Source organism: Oryctolagus cuniculus, chromosome 1, assembly GCF_964237555.1.
Source record: "Oryctolagus cuniculus chromosome 1, mOryCun1.1, whole genome shotgun sequence".
Classification (NCBI taxonomy): Eukaryota; Metazoa; Chordata; class Mammalia; order Lagomorpha; family Leporidae; genus Oryctolagus; species Oryctolagus cuniculus.
This window is the reverse complement of record NC_091432.1, coordinates 114,563,661-114,571,049: the sequence shown is the minus strand read 5'-3', so window position 1 is coordinate 114,571,049 and position 7,389 is coordinate 114,563,661. Positions and strand designations below refer to the sequence as shown.

At 43.0% G+C, this 7,389-nt stretch overlaps 1 protein-coding gene across 1 annotated transcript in view; it reads left to right on the top strand.

Moving 5' to 3' along the window:
• LOC138843476 (uncharacterized) overlaps positions 1 to 7,389 on the top strand; it is a 287,086-nt gene that overhangs the window by 257,923 nt on the left and 21,774 nt on the right. The window lies entirely within an intron of this gene.

Below are 7,389 nucleotides of genomic sequence, written 5' to 3'. Positions count from 1 at the left end.
CAGGATGTAATAGCTTTTATTCTTCTCACCTAACACTGTGTTTAGGCAAAGCACAGTCTGTAAGAGAGCTCCTTAGAATTGTTTAATGAATGAATGGAATGGATGGATGTAAAATTCTGAACTTTCTAATATGGTGGCTTCAAATTATGGTGAATTTCTTGGGTTCCTTCTGAGTGCAGTAGAAGGCCAGGAAAGACCCTTCCAGTGGATCCCAGGAGCAGGGAGCTTGGGATCGGTTCTATCCTGCCTGGACAGGATGCGCTCTGGTAGTTCCATTTACCCAAAGGCAAATAGATGCCTGCCACTGGGGTACTGTAGCGGATTCCACAAAGGACCCTGATCGCCTAAGGAAACAGTGTATCCTGGTACAAGGTAGCCTCGGCTCCTTTGCCTTAAGGGAAATTCTTCCCTGAAATGTGCTCTGGAGACTCTATTTAACCACACTGCAAAGTGCGTCGTTGCAGAATTCCCCCACTGAGGCCCGTGAAAGGAATGAGTTGGGACAGATACAGCAAGGAGACACATTTCCTCCATTCTTCACACCACACAATACAGAAGAGAATTTGATTTCAACGAGATGACCCAATTCTTAGCATGCTTTTCCACCCACTTTTCCCATAACTCTCCCAAATCACTGTTTTTGGTTCAAATTGTGCAGAGAAACAAACAAACAAACAATCAAAACCGGCAAGAAAAAAGATAAACTGGCCAGTTAAAAGTAAAATGGCATTTAATTAAAACTAAGCTTGCAAATTCATGAAAAAGAAAAAAGGTCTGTGATTAAACCTCAGGGTAACATAACATATCACTGTCCTTTTGTGATTTTGAGTGTATTTCATTTGCACCTTGGCAGTAGATAGCTGTCATATTGTTAACAATTGTTCTCCTAAATTGTACACCCACCACTGGAGATCCTAGTAACCTTGTTTAGTCACAAGATTTTCATTACCTTTTTGTCCTTTTCTGAAGCTTGTTTCTGAGTTGTGGTTCACATGAGCTTTCAATTTAAAAAAAAAAAAAACATAATCCATTTATTTCACTAGGCAGCTTTATTTGCAATCAGATTGTGATTGTCTTGTAAATAAGCCAAACTTATTCCTTTCTTTTAAAAATAAAAAAAAAAAAAAACCTCAAAACCTGTGGATGCTAAAGAAAAAAAAGGGTGAGGGGGATTGAAAGAAGTAGAAATTGCACGCCTTCGTGCACTCAGTTATTAGAGCAAGTAGAACTACAGCAGTGGGAGAAAAGAGGGAGCATGCAAAAGATGGCTTTAGAACTTTTATCTGAAGCCACTCCAGTGTCTCCTTCTCTGCCATAACCCACCCCTGCCACAGCCAGAACTGAGCCTACAGGGCAGCTAGCATCTGGAAGAAAACCAAGAATGAGTCTCTGGCTTATTCTTCCTCAGTAATCATAAAATCTCAAGTTAGAAAGAAACTGCCAGGAAAACTTTCTTTTTGCATTTCAAAGAAAATCTCAAATTGCATGTATGATCTTGAAACCATTGTAAGTAAAGAAAAGCACCCTTAAGGGGTGGGCAGTTGGCCTTGTGCCTATGGTACCTGCACCTGCTATCACAGGGCCTGAGCTGGAGTGCCAGCTCTGCTCCTGACTCCAGCTTCCTGCTAAGGAGTACCCTGGGAGAAGGAAGGTGATGTCTCAAGTAACTGAGTCCCTGCCACCCATATGGGACACCTGGACTGAGTTTCTAGCTCCTGGCTTTGGCCTGGCCAAGTCTGGCCTCACAGAGATTTGGGGAGTGAGCCAGAAGATATGTGTTCTCTGCCTCTCTCTCTCTCTCTCTATCTCTCTCTCTATCTATCTATCTCTCCCAAATAAATAAAAATAAGTGAATTTTTTCTATGTATTTGAAAGGCAGAGTTACAGAGAGAGGTAGAGACAGAGAGAGAGAGGTCTTCCATCTGCTGAATCACTCCCCACATGGCTGCAATGGCCAGAGCTGGGCCAATCCAAAGCCAGGAACCAGGAACTTCTTCTGGGTCCCCCACATGGGTGCAGGGTTCCAAGGATTTGGGCCATCTTTCTCTGCTTTCTCAGGTGCATTAGCAGGGAGCTGGATAGGAAATGGAGCAGCTGGGACTTGAACCAGAGCCCATTTGGGATGCTGGCACTCTAAGCCAGGGCTATAATCCACTGCACCACAGTGGCGACCCCAAGTTAAAAAATTTTTTTTTAAACTCAATCTTACTTTTGCTCTTTGTTGTGGAAAATATGATGAGAAACACCCCTTCCATACATTCCTGTGTGTTAGGTGTGGTCCTGGAGACCTCAGGGGGAATATTGGCCAAAATCTCTTGATGGTTTTCAAAGATGCCTGACAATGTCATACCAGAAGGAGGGGAAAACTAGACATGTGAGAATGTGTCCAGTCCTGGGTGTGAGCCATAGACTTCAACATCAGAAATCAGTTGCCTGAAAACCTTAGGAAACCCTCCACAGATACCCTGATCTTCACTTTCTATACTCCAGAAAATAAGAAAAACCCAAGAAAATCACCGCAGGCCTAAAGAAGCAAAGCTCTTCGTTTTTATTTTTCGTTTTCTACTGCTTTCGCATTTAAGAGTTAAGGCATTTCAGCAGAGGGATGTGGAGCAGGGTAAAGGGAAATCGATAGAGCCACTCTGTGACTTTTCCCAAGAGGGAGCTATGTCAATCCAGGATGGCTTGTTTGGCTGTATATCAAGTCCACGAGAGCGGGAGTTGATTTCAAAGCAGAGCTCCCCGCTAGCCTAGAGGAGTCATGGATGCGCATGCTTCATGTACGTATGTACAGGCATGTCACATAGATGCAAGAACACATATATCCACATATGTATTGAGATCTTCCAAAAATAATAGAAGTGTGGATATTGACATATGTATATGTTTTTTAAAATATATGCAGATATGTGCACATTTTTAAACTAGATAATAGCATCTGGAAATAATTAGTAATCCTAGACAAAAACTCTTCTAATATTTTGCATATATTCATCTGAAGCCAATTTACGTGTATAAATTTCTTTTATGGGTTTTTGACTCATAAAGTGGTTTGGTCCTTGCAACCCACAAGAGAGACCTCAATTGAGTTTCTGGATCCTGGCTTCAGCCGGACCCAGGCCTGGCTATTGTAGACACTGGGGAGGTGAGCCAGGGATGGGGATTGGATATCAGTTTCTCTCTCTTTTTCTCTGCCTTTCAAAAAATAATCATAATAAAAGTGGGGCCAGCATTGTGCCACAGCAGGTTAAGCTGATGCCTGTGGTACTGGCATCACATATGGGCACCACTTGGAGTTTCAGCGGCTACACTTTTGATCCATCTCCCTGCTAGTGCTCTTGGGAAAGCAGTGGAAGACAGCCCAAGTACTGGAGCCCCTGTTACCCACATGGAGACCTGGATGGCGTTCCTGGACCCTGGTTTGGCCCAGACCAGCTCCAGCCCCAGCCATTGTGGCCATTTGGGGACTGAATCAGCAGATGGAAAATTCTTTCTCCCTCCCCCTCCCCTTCCTCCTCCCCCTCTCCCTCTCTCTCCCTCTCTCTCTCTCTTTCTCTCTGTTCTGTAACTCTGACTTTCAAATAAATTAAATACATCTTTAAAAAAATAGAAGAGAAGGGTTTGATGTTCAAAAGCCTAAAGTGACAGAAGAAAGAATGAAAACCAGGGGCCAGGTATTCGACATAGCAAGCATTGAAGACACTGGGACATAAACCAGATCAGAATGCCTTGTTCAAGTCCTGCTTCTGCTTCTGATTCCAGCTTCCTGCTTGTATAGAACCCTAGGAGACAGCAGATGATGGCTTAATGACTTGGGTCCTTGCCACTCCTGTGGGTTACCTCTATTGAGTTTTCAGCCCCTCATTTCTTCATGGCCCAGCCCTGGTTGTGGTGGGCATTTGGGGAGTCAACCAGCAGATGGAAGATATTCAAGATAGTCTCCCCACTTCTCTCTCTCTCTTTCTCTCTCACTCTCTGCCTTTCTTCTTCTTTTTTTTTTAATTTTTGACAGGCAGAGTTAGACAGTGAAAGAGAGAGAGACAGAGAGAAAGGTCTTCCTTCTGTTGGTTCACCCCCAAATGGCCGATCCAAAGCCAGGAGCCAGGTGCTTCCTCCTGGTCTCCCATGCGGGTGCAGGGCCCAAGCACTTGGGCCATCCTCCACTGCCTTCCTGGGTCACAGCAGAGAGCTGGACTGGAAGAGGAGCAACCGGGACAGAATCCGGTGCCCCAACCGGGATTAGAACCCAGGGTGCTGGTGCTGCAGGCAGAGGATTGGCCACGTGAGCCTCAGCGCTGGTGGTCTCTGCCTTTCAAATAGTTTTACAAATTTTAATGCAGCAGTTAAGGGATGGGAAGCCAAGTTTCCTGATCCAACGCCAGTGGAAGTGTGTTTGACCAGAATATTCTAAGCAGTCCCTCAAGGATCAGTTGTGTAATCATTTTCCCACCAGTCAACACTGCAGGTGTTTTATAGCAGGCCTGATTTCAGTAGAGAGCATAAGAGTGACACTGGTCCAGGCACTATCCAATTTCACTGGGATGTGACACCAGAGCCATCAGAAACCTACATTTCTTCATTGACAAACTGGAACACCACAACTGGGTGGGAGCAGGGATACCTGTGTATCAGGCCTGACCTCATCTGCATGATGTGATCATGAGTGACTCATTCTTTCTGGACTTCAGTTTTCCCTTTTCATGAGATGGGAAGAATGATTCTTCTCTATTCCCCATGGACAAATATTTCTTGTCCATTCTCATTGCCTAAGAATTTTGTGACAATGTCTTTGCTCTCAAGGATCAGGAGGTTGTATAGTCAGCTAGATGGTGGCCCCTTTTCATGACCAAGTCTACTGTAATTTATTCCATCACACTCAAACTCTTCACATTTTCTTCTCTCATTTTCTATATTCAGACTCCAAATTGTTTTTGTCATCAGCTAAGATGCTCTACCTGGGTTCTTCAAAAAGCTCATGGAAAATGGAATAAAAAGAAGAGTTTACTTTGGTGCAAGAAGTTTTGAAATCCATGGATTCAGGGACGGGGCTTTGAAAAGCTCATGGACAATGCATGTTATAAAAAAAATTCATGTATTTCAAAAACTTGTTGTATCTGGATATCTTTTATTTCTTTTGTCCACAAGCTTTTTGAAGTACTCTTGTACTTACTTTCTAAACCCAAAATCTATCTATTTCACAACTGTTAAGAAAATACTCAGCCTGACATTGTTGTGCTGTGGGTTAAGCTTCTTCTTGGGATGCTGGCATCCCATGTTGGAGTACTAATTCGAGTCCTGGCTGCTCCACTTCTGACCCAGTTCCCTGCTAATGTGCCTGGGGAAGCAGCAGATGATGGCCCAACTATGTGGATACTTGAGTACCTGCTACCCATGAAAGAGACCCAGATGGAGTTTTGGGCTCCTGACTTCAGTCTGGCCCTGTAACTGTTGTGGGCATTTTCAGAGTAAACCAGTGGATGGATGGAAGATCTTTGTCAATGCAATGTCTCTCTCTCTCTCTCTCTCTCTCTCTCTCTATATATATATATATATACACATATATAAAATATGTATTATATATACATGTATTATATATAAAATATATACATGTGCATCTATTTTATACATGTGTATATACATACACATGTATTCTTGTAAGAAAATGGAATCTAGGCGGTGGTTGGAATCTGTGCAGTGAGGACTATGCAATTCTAAAATTCCCCAGAAGGAACTTGAGAGTTCGTCTGATTCAAGCATCTCATTTTGTAGTTGAGGGAGCCAATGATGTGAGAGCTAAAAGTCTTGCCCAAGGTCACTGTGAAAAGCCATGCGGAGAACTCATATCTCTTTACTTTCAGTTCTGTATTCCTTCCATTGGGTCATGTGTCTTGGGACTACTGTAACCGCAAATAGAAGCTGAAGTTTAAGTAAGCAGACCAGGCAAGATGTCAACCTTTGGTTTCTCCAGGGCCAGATTCCAACTCCATGTGGGTAACTCAGCCAGCTGAACTTTAGTGTCCATCATGGACGATGGAAGAATCATGGTTGCTCCAGCCTTATCTTAGCCCCTTACTCTCCCTTAAGAACAAGCATAGAATCTGGATCTCCTTGAACTCCCACTTTTCCTTGTTTATTTTGGACTCAGTTGTATTTGCACTTTATCTTATAGCTCTTGTATTTCATCTTCAAGTTGACATCGCTCAGTTTATATTCAGTTTATCTATTACTGAGAGTTTACTATGTGCTCATCATTGTATACTGGTTCAGAGATACAGAGAGGTGTCTCAATTACACATGTGCTGTGTAAGATACACTTACACCCATGAAGGCTAGACCAAGTTTACCCAAAGGAGTCGAAGGAGACTGAGCAGACTGGATGGTGGGCTGCTTTTACTCCCCTGTCCTCCTGCTCATCAGGGCAGAGACGTCAGTTTTACTTGTTGCTGACTTCTGTTTTCAATGGAACAGAAGTAATAGGCAGGATTCTTCCCTCAGCCTCATGCCCACGCCCATTCCTTAGGCATTTCATGAGATCTCTACAAATTCTCTGAACACAACTGGCTGTCCTGACATTGAGAAAGGCAGTCATCAGACTCAGAGATACCTGTAGATACAGAGCTGGGTGTGAAGATCCTGTTTCCCAATAATTTCCTCTGTTTGTATTTGAATTCATTTCCTCTTTGCTTTTTTCAAAAGACATTGATAGGTGGACCCCTTTATGTTTACCAGGAGTGCCCAAAGCACTGTTAGCATTTTAAACAGCATCTGACCATCAGCCAGATTTTACTTTATTTTCAAAATGCTTTTCCTGTTTCCTAACCTTAAAACTGTTTTCAATTTTCTACCCATTTCAAGATGTGGATTTTAGGTAACTGAGCTGATGATAGGACAGGGATATCATCAATTAAAAGTTTCTTGTCTGTGTTTAATCAGTTGATTGTTCTGTACTCCGTACCCTATGACCCTAGATTATATTAAATTCTCAGAGGAGCACGGAACAAATGATCATTTGTAAAGCACCTACTATGTGGCAGGCACAGGCTAAGCATCATCAGAATAAAATCAGCATGGCATATCGTCATGCAGTGCATGTGCATACCATGCAGAGCCAAACAGGCTCATAAACTGGACACCCCAGAATGCAGGTAATAGTCCTATAGCATAGTAGTGAATATTTAAGACTTCAGAATTAAAAAAAAAATGTAGTTAACTCCCTGAGATTTTGAAGGGCAGGTTGGTTGCAAACTATAGTTGGTTTCCACTGTGCTGATCTGGACTGGAGCAGGCAGTATAGCATTCATGAAAGGTGAAGCATCAGACCCCAGGAGTCAAACCAGGCTCTCTCTGACACAGTTCTCTGTGGTATTCATGTCATTTTGCTATTTGTAG